Genomic DNA, 10,187 nt, shown 5'->3' on the forward strand with positions numbered 1-10,187 from the left:
GCATCGCGTGTATCTGTGTCCTTTCTTATTCCACTAGTGGACAACCACTTTGTGAAAAAACGTTGAATGGTTGACTTTTCACTGAATAAGTCGCCAAAAGTATATAAACATATTCTACATTTCACCAGAGTGCCTTGGCAAAAAGCCACAGAAATAGCATATTCCTTTAAGTTGCTCTCTCTCTCTCTCTCTCTCTCTCTCTCTCTCTCTCTCTCTCTCCTCTCTCTCTCCTCTCGCTCTCTCTCTCGCGCTCTCTTTTAGTGTCTTTCTCTAAGCTTGGTTAAATTACAAACATGATGTAACACAGAAATCAATTCATTCAAAATGTGTTTTAATTCTCCCCCTCCCAAAATGAAATGTCTTACGGTCTTACATTTCTAATCAGCAGTAATAAAGGCACAGAGACTATGGCTAGGTTGCAGGCTTACTATCCTAATGCTATGAGACCAGCGTGTGTGTGTGTGTGTGTGTGTGTGTGTGTGTGTGTGTGTGTGTGTGTGTGTGTGTGTGTGTGTGTGTGTGTGTGTGAGGACCAGAGGGAGGGATTAAAGAGTTAAACCACCTAAAGACACACCTGAGCTTTGCACTGATTACCTGTCACACCCCACAATGCACCACAACGCCCTGCAACGGTAATGTCTTCACTGAAACCACACAGAACACTAACCACACAAGACGAACTTAATCTTCTCCGCTCTTTGGGTGGCTATCTTTTTCTTTCCAAACCCCCAGTTTGAATCAATCTTTCAGTCAGAATTCATCAAAAATAATGAGGCTGCCCCCCGTCCCCCCCCCCATCACCCCTCCCCTCTTTACCTTCCTCTTCCACCTCTGGAATAGAAGTGATTTAGTCTTACAAACGGACAGGGGAAGTTAGTTGGTGGGAAAACAGGGTGGGGGTAAAGTGCTTCTCTCTCTCCATCCGGGCCGGGGCCAGTGAATCCTCTCCAATTAAACCTAAACAGTCAGTCAGTCAGTCAGTCAGTCAGCGAGGTGAGGGAGGGAGTTAAGGCGGGCCAGGAGGCTAGAGGCCCGCTGTTGTCACTGCTACAGCCCCAGCCCCATTACACCACCTGTCCCTGGTCGTCAGTACTATCAACAGGGGCGCCAAGTCCTCCCAACCCCCTCCTAACCCCCCCTCGACCCCACACCCCACCCCCTTAAAGCTGCACCCTGTCCAGCTCGATAGGGCCACAGCTGGCCTCAGCCATCAGCTTCATGGGCCAGAGCTGCCTTGATGCCAATTAGGAGAACTGATAAGCACAGCAGTGTGTGTGTGTGTGTGTGTGTGTGTGTGTGTGTGTGTGTGTGTGTGTGTGTGTGTGTGTGTGTGTGTGTGTGTGTGTGTGTGTGTTGTGTGTGTGTGTGTGTGTGTGTGTGTGTGTGTGTGTGTCTGTGTGTGTGTGTGTGTGTGTGTGTGTTCATATACAGCTCTATTTATAGGCCCTGGTCCAGCCTGCTCAGCTAGGGGAAAGAGACAGAGGAGGAAGGTTTTGTTTACGCCACTCAGATTAAGATGGTGGAAGGGGTGGGGTGGAGAATGGATCTGTCTTGCCTTATGTTGTTATGTAGATTACAGGTAGTTTAACCATCTATGATCTATGCCTATGAATCTATGATGTTGTAGTTTACAGGTAGTCTATGAATCTATGATGTTGAAGTTTACAGGTAGTCTATGAATCAATTATGTTGTAGTTTACAGGTAGTCTATGAATATACGATGTTGTAGTTTACAGGTAGTCTATGAATCAATGATGTTGTAGTTTACAGGTAGTCTATGAATCTACGATGTTGAAGTTTACAGGTAGTCTATGAATCAATGATGTTGTAGTTTACAGGTAGTCTATGAATCTACGATGTTGAAGTTTACAGGTAGTCTATGAATCAATTATGTTGTAGTTTACAGGTAGTCTATGAATCAATGATGTTGTAGTTTACAGGTAGTCTATGAATCTATGATGTTGAAGTTTACAGGTAGTCTATGAATCAATTATGTTGTAGTTTACAGGTAGTCTATGAATCAATTATGTTGTAGTTTACAGGTAGTCTATGAATCAATGATGTTGTAGTTTACAGGTAGTCAATGAATCAATTATGTTGTAGTTTACAGGTAGTCTATGAATCAATGATGTTGTAGTTTACAGGTAGTCTATGAATCTATGATGTTGAAGTTTACAGGTAGTCTATGAATTACAGGTAGTCTATGAATCTATGATGTTGAAGTTTACAGGTAGTCTATGAATCAATGATGTTGTAGTTTACAGGTAGTCTATGAATCTATGATGTTGTAGTTTACAGGTAGTCTATGAATCAATGATGTTGTAGTTTACAGGTAGTCTATGAATCTACGATATTGTAGTTTACAGGTAGTCTATGAATCAACGATGTTGTAGTTTACAGGTAGTTTATGAATCTATTATGTTGTAGTTTACAGGTAGTCTGTGAATCTACGATGTTGTAGTTTACAGGTAGTCTATGAATCTACGATGTTGTAGTTTACAGGTAGTCTATGAATCTATGATGTTGTAGTTTACAGGTAGTCTATGAATCTATGATGTTGTAGTTTACAGGTAGTCAATGAATCAATTATGTTGTAGTTTACAGGTAGTCTATGAATCAATGATGTTGTAGTTTACAGGTAGTCTATAAATCTATGATGTTGAAGTTTACAGGTAGTCTATGAATCAATGATGTTGTAGTTTACAGGTAGTCTATGAATCTATGATGTTGTAGTTTACAGGTAGTCTATGAATCTACGATATTGTAGTTTACAGGTAGTCTATGAATCAATGATGTTGTAGTTACAGGTAGTCTATGAATCAATGATGTTGTAGTTTACAGGTAGTCTATGAATCAATGATGTTGTAGTTTACAGGTAGTCTATGAATCTATGATGTTGAAGTTTACAGGTAGTCAATGAATCAATGATGTTGTAGTTTACAGGTAGTCTATGAATCTATGATGTTGTAGTTTAGAGGTAGTCTATGAATCAATGATGTTGTAGTTTACAGGTAGTCTATGAATCTATGATGTTGTAGTTTACAGGTAGTCTATGAATCTATGATGTTGTAGTTTACAGGTAGTCTATGAATCTACAATATTGTAGTTTACAGGTAGTCTATGAATCAATGATGTTGTAGTTACAGGTAGTCTATGAATCAATGATGTTGTAGTTTACAGGTAGTCTATGAATCAATGATGTTGTAGTTTACTGGTAGTCTATGAATCTATGATGTTGTAGTTTACAGGTAGTCAATGAATCAACGATGTTGTAGTTTACAGGTAGTCTATGAATCTATTATGTTGTAGTTTACAGGTAGTCTATGAATCTACGATGTTGTAGTTTACAGGTAGTCTATGAATCTACGATGTTGTAGTTTACAGGTAGTCTATGAATCTATGATGTTGTAGTTTACAGGTAGTCTATGAATCAATGATGTTGTAGTTTACAGGTAGTCTATGAATCTACGATGTTGTAGTTTACAGGTAGTCTATGAATCTATGATGTTGTTGTTTACAGGTAGTCTATGAATCTATGATGTTGTAGTTTACAGGTAGTCTATGAATCTATGATGTTGTAGTTTACAGGTAGTCTATGAATCTATGATGTTGTAGTTTACAGGTAGTCTATGAATCTATGATGTTGTAGTTTACAGGTAGTCTATGAATCTATGATGTTGTAGTTTACAGGTAGTCTATGAATCTATGATGTTGTAGTTTACAGGTAGTCTATGAATCAATGATGTTGTAGTTTACAGGTAGTCTATGAATCTATGATGTTGTAGTTTACAGGTAGTCTATGAATCTATTATGTTGTAGTTTACATGATTGCATCTCTTTCTTTTATTTCCCTCTTTGTGAGAACAGAAAGAGGAGCGAGAAAGAGAGAGAGAAAGACACAGAGAGAGACAGAGCGAAAGAATGAGATAGAGAGAGAAAAGAAAGAGATAGATAGAGAGATAAAGAGAATGATAGAGAGAGAGAGAGAGAGAGAGAGAGAGAGAGAGAGAGTAAGCGAGAGAGAGAGAGAGAAAGAGAGAGAGAGAGAGAAAGAGAAAGAGAAAGAGAAAGAGAAAGAGAAAGAGAAAGAGAAAGAGAAAGAGAACGAGAAAGAGAAAGAGAAAGAGAAAGAGAAAGAGAAAGAGAAAGAGAAAGAGAGATCGAGAGAGAGAGAGAGAGAGCGAGAGAGAGAGAGAGAGAGAGAGAGAGAGAGAGAGAGAGAGAGAGAGAGAGAGAGAGAGAGAGAGAGAGAGAGAGAGAGAGAGAGAGAGAGAGAGAGAGAGAGTTGGTGTGTGTTAGGTCCTAGATGAGGATTGATTCTAACAGTGGAGGGCCCTTACGGAGTCAGGAGTGTTTCCTGTTTCAGAGAGACACCACAGCGACCCAGAGTGTGTGTGTGTGCATGCGTGTTTCCTCCGCTCCCTAAGCCGCTCTCTCTTTACCCAGCATGCACGGCTAAGGATAAAGTAAATAAACATCTTAGGTCACGGGGCAGCCCTCTTTCACCCCCCAAAACAAAACAGTGCCTCTTTCAAACACCCCCACCTATGTCCCAAATGGCACCCTATTTTCCTATACCAAAGCTCTGGTCAAAGTGCACTATATAGGGAATAGGGTGCCATTCTCTGGTCTAAAGTAGTGCACTATATAGGGAATAGGGGGCCATTTGGGACGCACCCTCCCTCATAGCAGAACAAAGTCCCAGAGCGCGGGCCACAACGAGCCATAAACACTAAGGTCTCTGACCCATGAGAACCAATATGTCATCTTCAGACTTCAAAAAGAACAGAGGAGAAAAACTCCAACCAAACTAAAAAACAACCACGAACTAAAGATAATTGCTGGGAATTCTTAGACATAATACAAATCAAAAAACCTGGGTATAATTATATACAAAGAAATAGACGTGGAGATATTTAGGTGGATGGACTGATAAAAAAATGTTTTAAACATTTGAACTAAGATGATTGCCGTTGTCGTAATAATGACATTTATAATTAAAATGGGTATATATAGTACAGTTAATGTTTGTATGGAGAGTTATATAAAACCAATGACATCGCTTTGGCCATGAGATTTGAAGATTGACATATTTCCGAAAATTGTTTGTTTTGAAAGTTTAAATTTAGAGAGGCCAATTTATTAACAAAAACAAATAGTACAGAGTATAAAATTATTATTTTCTTCTTCATATGTACACCATAACCAGGCACACTGTGAACATGCCTAAATAACTCTTCCAATACAACCAGGCATCCAGTGAAACAACACTTAATTTGATATATGAACAATACATATACTACTAATAACCACATACAAGTAAATCCTATTAAACTGTCATATGATTTACTTAGATTTTAAGGATTTACTCTTAGATTTTTAACCTTTTACTGCAGCGGGCTAAATCAGGGTCACACAGAGTGTTTCTTGGTGGTCTTAAACAAATCTACTTTTAAACAAAAGTACACACCTCACACACATGGTTATGGGCTTTATAAAAAGAAGACACCTGTACCATGTCAGATATAGAGTTTAAAAGTACTACAGTTTGAGTTTGCGTCCCAATATTACACTTTATATACATCACAGAAGACTGAAATATAACAAAACCGTTTGACATTAGAAATACCAGATATTTGGCTTTTTTTGTTTTTATCTTGTTGATTAATTATGAAATGATGAAACATATGAATAACCTTCCACCCATGAGGCCACTAGGTCATTGGACTGCAGGGAAAGGGCTACGAATAGGAAACACACCAGTATAGTCCTGTCCTCTCTTCAGACAGACTTTCCTTTCAAGTTAAAGTTAATTACATCGGGTGGCCAAGGGCCAAAGTTCTCCCGGGAAATGTATCCGTGAAAAGAGGTGGACGGAAGAGCACTTAATTAATTCAGCAACAATGTGTCTTTCTGAAGGAGAAAATAACACTTAGGATGAGTCCACAGTACACCTGTTCTGCCCTTGGTCCCTAGCTATAGCCTGCAACCTCACCTAGCACGTCAATTTAGTGAAGACTACCATATTGCGCAGTCTTACTCTTACCCTATCAAGGTCCTGCAATAGACAGAGGCCGCATCCCAAATAGCACTGTATTCCCTACATAGCGCACTAGGTAGTGTAGGGCAGGGTTTGCCAAGGAGGGGCCCAGGACAGAGTCTGGGAAACCCTGGTGTAAGGAATAGTGTGCCATTTGGGCCCCTGGTGCAGCCATGCGTAGCTCCAACAGGTCTGACTGCTCCAACAGCTGTAGGATAAGACAAACACTCCTCCAGGCCTCATCGGGCCTATTCAAAAAATAAAACAATTATCTGTATATTGAGTTCCGCTCCATATCTCTGTCCCCACTACAACGTGTTCCATGTCTCTGTCTCCACTACAACGTGTTCCATGTCTCTGTCCCCACTACAACGTGTTCCATGTCTCTGTCCCCACTACAACGTGTTCCATGTCTCTGTCCCCACTACAACGTGTTCCATGTCTCTGTCCCCACTACAATGTGTTCCATGTCTCTGTCCCCACTACAACGTGTTCCATGTCTCTGTCCCCACTACAATGTGTTCCATGTCTCTGTCCCCACTACAACGTGTTCCATGTCTCTGTCCCCACTACAATGTGTTCCATGTCTCTGTCCCCACTACAACGTGTTCCATGTCTCTGTCCCCACTACAACATGTTCCATATCTCTGTCCCCACTACAATGTGTTCCATGTCTCTGTCCTACTACAACGTGTTCCATGTATCTGTCCCCACTACAACGTGTTCCATGTCTCTGTCCCCACTACAATGTGTTCCATGTCTCTGTCCTACTACAACGTGTTCCATGTCTCTGTCCCCACTACAACATGTTCCATATCTCTGTCCCCACTACAATGTGTTCCATGTCTCTGTCCTACTACAACGTGTTCCATGTCTCTGTCCCCACTACAACGTGTTCCATGTATCTGTCCCACTACAACGTGTTCCATATCTCTGTCCCCACTACAACGTGTTCCATATCTCTGTCCCTACCACAACGTGTTCCATGTCTCTGTCTATTTTCCCTCCCTGCTCGTCCCTCTCTTCCTCCTAGTTGAATATTGTTCTATCTTGATGAAGTGCTCTGCTGCTGTGTTGTGTGTGTGTGTGTGTGTGTGTGTGTGTGTTTGTGTGTGTGTGTGTGTGTGTGTGTGTGTGTGTGTGTTGTTGTGTGTGTGTGTGTGTGTGTGTTGTGTGTGTGTGTGTGTGTGTGTGTGTGTGTGTGTGTGTGTGTGTGTGTGTGTTTGCTACTGCTAGATGCTAGAGTGTGATGTCACTCACCCGGCCGTATCTGTTAGCGTAAGACCCTGTGAGCAAGGAATGGAAAACGATGATGGTCTCATCCAAGTCCCAGATGAACACTCTCTGGAGAGAGGGGGAGGGGGGTGGGGGGGTGGGGGGGGGACAAAAAGGGTAAAACAAAATCAATGGTTGCACTCTGTATCCTGCAATGTGATCTGCCCTGGTCAATAGAGAGAGAGAGAGAGAGAGAGAGAGAGAGAGAGAGAGAGAGAGGAGAGAGAGAGAGAGAGAGAGAGAGAGAGAGAGAGAGAGAGAGAGAGAGAGAGAGAGGATTGGTGCGCCTCAGGGATCTAGATCCATTTAGCTACAGTTGTTGGTCACCACCACCACATCTCTCCCTCCATCCATCCATCCATCCATCCCCTGCCCTTTACATTAGCCCAATCAATAGTGACTAACTCATTAACTGGCTATGTTAACATGCTGCGATGTCAGCACCATTAATGGGCCTAACCTCTCTGAATTAATATCTTATTAATAATAATTAATTATGAATGATTAATCATTAACACGTTACTTTGACATATGGATTGGCTGGTATCTAATAGGCATTCATATACACAGTTAGTCACCCATATGTTTTATGACCTAATCATTAACACGTTACTTTTATACATCGCACATATTTAACATACATAGTTACCCATATGTTTAATGGCACATGAGTATCAGTCAGTTATCTGCCTCAGAGGAGTAATATTCATAGAGGTATATGTCATCTATCATAGAAACACAAAGCCATCTTATCTCTGTCTCTACCTATTAAGGTAAAAGCAGAACAGAATTCATTGTTGATAAAACACAAAAATACTATAAAATACGTTTCAATAAATGTGAACTACACATTCACAAGACAACTAAACATTTTAAAATATCTTCATAGTTAATAAACTATTCAGTAACCAATAATATGTTTAGGTTATAAAACCACTTTATTCATGTGTGTGATGTGTGGCGTTGGTTAAGGTGGATTAGTCTATTGTGATTCAGACAGGGTGAGGCTGTCTGTTGCCAAGGCAGCGGTGGGGCTAACACACACACACACACACACACACACACACACACACACACGCCCACCCTACCTCAAGGTCAGAGTCAGGCGGTGGTGATGGGTTGGTTTTGTTTCCTTCTCCCTCTGCCACGTGACTTTCCATCCGAGGCGCGCCGCAATCGATTGACTCTGAATCTTTAATGGGGGTTGAAGGACTGTGAATGGTACTGTACTCTACTGGAAGGGAGAACAAGAAGAAGAAGAAGAAGAAGAAGAAGAAGAAGAAGAAGAAGAAGAAGAAGAAGAAGAAGAAGAAGAAGAAGAAGAAGAAGAAGAGAAGAAGAAGAAGTGATTGTTTTAAAATAAAGACGAGGAAATGAAAATAATAGTATTTATTTCAGCTTCAGGACTGAGGGAGGAGTGGACAGTTCCATTTTGTCTTGTAAAGTGTGTGTGTATGCGCGCGTGCATGTGTGTGTGTGTGTGTGTGTGTGTGTGTGTGCGGGTGTGTTAAATATAGAAAATTCGACAATAACTCATAATTGCATAAAAAGGACTTTCTGTTGTATGGTTTCCAGAGTGTCAGACAGACAGAGAGAACAACGTTAGTATTCATCTCTGATGCTACCGGCTGGTTGAACTTCTTCTTATCTTATTTCACTTGATGGGATGATGATGTCATCAGAGCTTCTTGCCAGGCCAGAAGAAGCATTAATGTAATTTCTATTAAAGGAGAAAGATGGTCCCCTGTGCTCTCTCTCTCTCTCTCTCTCTCTCTCTCTCTCTCTCTCTCTCTCTCTCTCTCTCTCTCCTCTCTCTCTCTCTCTCTCTCTCTCTCTCTCTCTCTCTCTCTCTCTCTCCCCTCTCTCTCTCTCTCTCTCTCTCTCTCTCTCTCTCTCTCTCTCTCTCTCTCTCTCTCTCTCTCTCCTCTCTCTCTCTCTAAGAACTGGAGTTACTCTCTGCAGTAAATTCACATTTCTACATTAAACTATTCCATAGAGGGTTACAGAGGGTGGATTTTGGATGCTATTTAGAAAGGAGGGTAACAACAATTAAAACAATTATCACAAAAACATTTTTGAATTTATATTTCTACAATAATACCAGTTTCTAGGACCAACAAAATTCAGGGAGGGTTTTGATTATCGTTGATTGTCATAAATTCCAAACAATTATCACAATATTATAGTTTATTTGATTAAGAGCGTTGTGCCAGTAACCGAAAGGTCGCTGGTTCTAATCCCCAATCCGACTAGGTGAAAAATCTGTCGATGTGCCCTTGAGCAAGGCACTTAACCCTAATTGCTCCTGTAAGTCGCTCTGGATAAAAGCGTCTGCTAAAGTGACTAAAAATGTAAATGTAAATGTTAAAATACCAGTAATGGTTACCATAACGAGTGGCCCTGGCGTCATAGCCACCCCTCCAGAGCCGTCTGATCCTGGGGACGGAGGGTGGGGGCCTGGGGGGCCTGGGGCATACCTGCTGGGGGGTCCGTGAGGGCGCTGGGGGGCTCCTGGAGGGTGTAGGTGGCCGTGGTGGAGGGGGTGGTGGGACTGGTGTTGTTGCTGGTCATGTAGGGGGAGGTGTACGGAGAGCTGTTGTAATACTGAGCATACTGGCCCTGGCCGAACGCCGGGTAGCTCGGGTAGTCCTGGGGCGAGGAGAGGGGATAGAGAGAGGAGGGTGGGGAGAGGGAAGGATGGAAAGATTGAGAGGGTGGGGGTGGAAAGAGAGAGAGAGAGAGATAGAGAGAGAGAGAGAGAGAGAGAGAGAGAGAGAGAGAGAGAGAGAGAGAGAGAGAGAGAGAGAGAGAGAGAGAGAGAGAGAGAGAGAGAGGGGGGGGGGGGGGGAGAAAGAAAGAGAGAAGAGACGAA

The 10,187-nt window shown here is 41.9% G+C and overlaps 1 pseudogene across 1 annotated transcript in view; it reads right to left on the reverse strand.

Annotated features, from left to right (window-relative positions):
• Nucleotides 1–9,979, reverse strand: part of LOC311121472 (protein phosphatase EYA1-like) — a 12,452-nt pseudogene extending 2,473 nt beyond the window's left edge. Inside the window, exons 1-3 of the transcript in view lie at nt 9,702–9,979; nt 8,404–8,549; nt 7,301–7,384 (exon numbers count right to left, since the gene is read on the reverse strand). The product of the transcript in view is annotated as a protein phosphatase EYA1-like (transcript). The remainder of the gene's footprint in view (nt 1–7,300; nt 7,385–8,403; nt 8,550–9,701) is intronic.
• Between the last annotated feature and the right edge of the window lie 208 nt (nt 9,980–10,187).

This window comes from Coregonus lavaretus (assembly GCF_964263955.1).
Source record: "Coregonus lavaretus genome assembly, contig: HAP1_SCAFFOLD_9401, whole genome shotgun sequence".
In the NCBI taxonomy this organism is placed as follows: Eukaryota; Metazoa; Chordata; class Actinopteri; order Salmoniformes; family Salmonidae; genus Coregonus; species Coregonus lavaretus.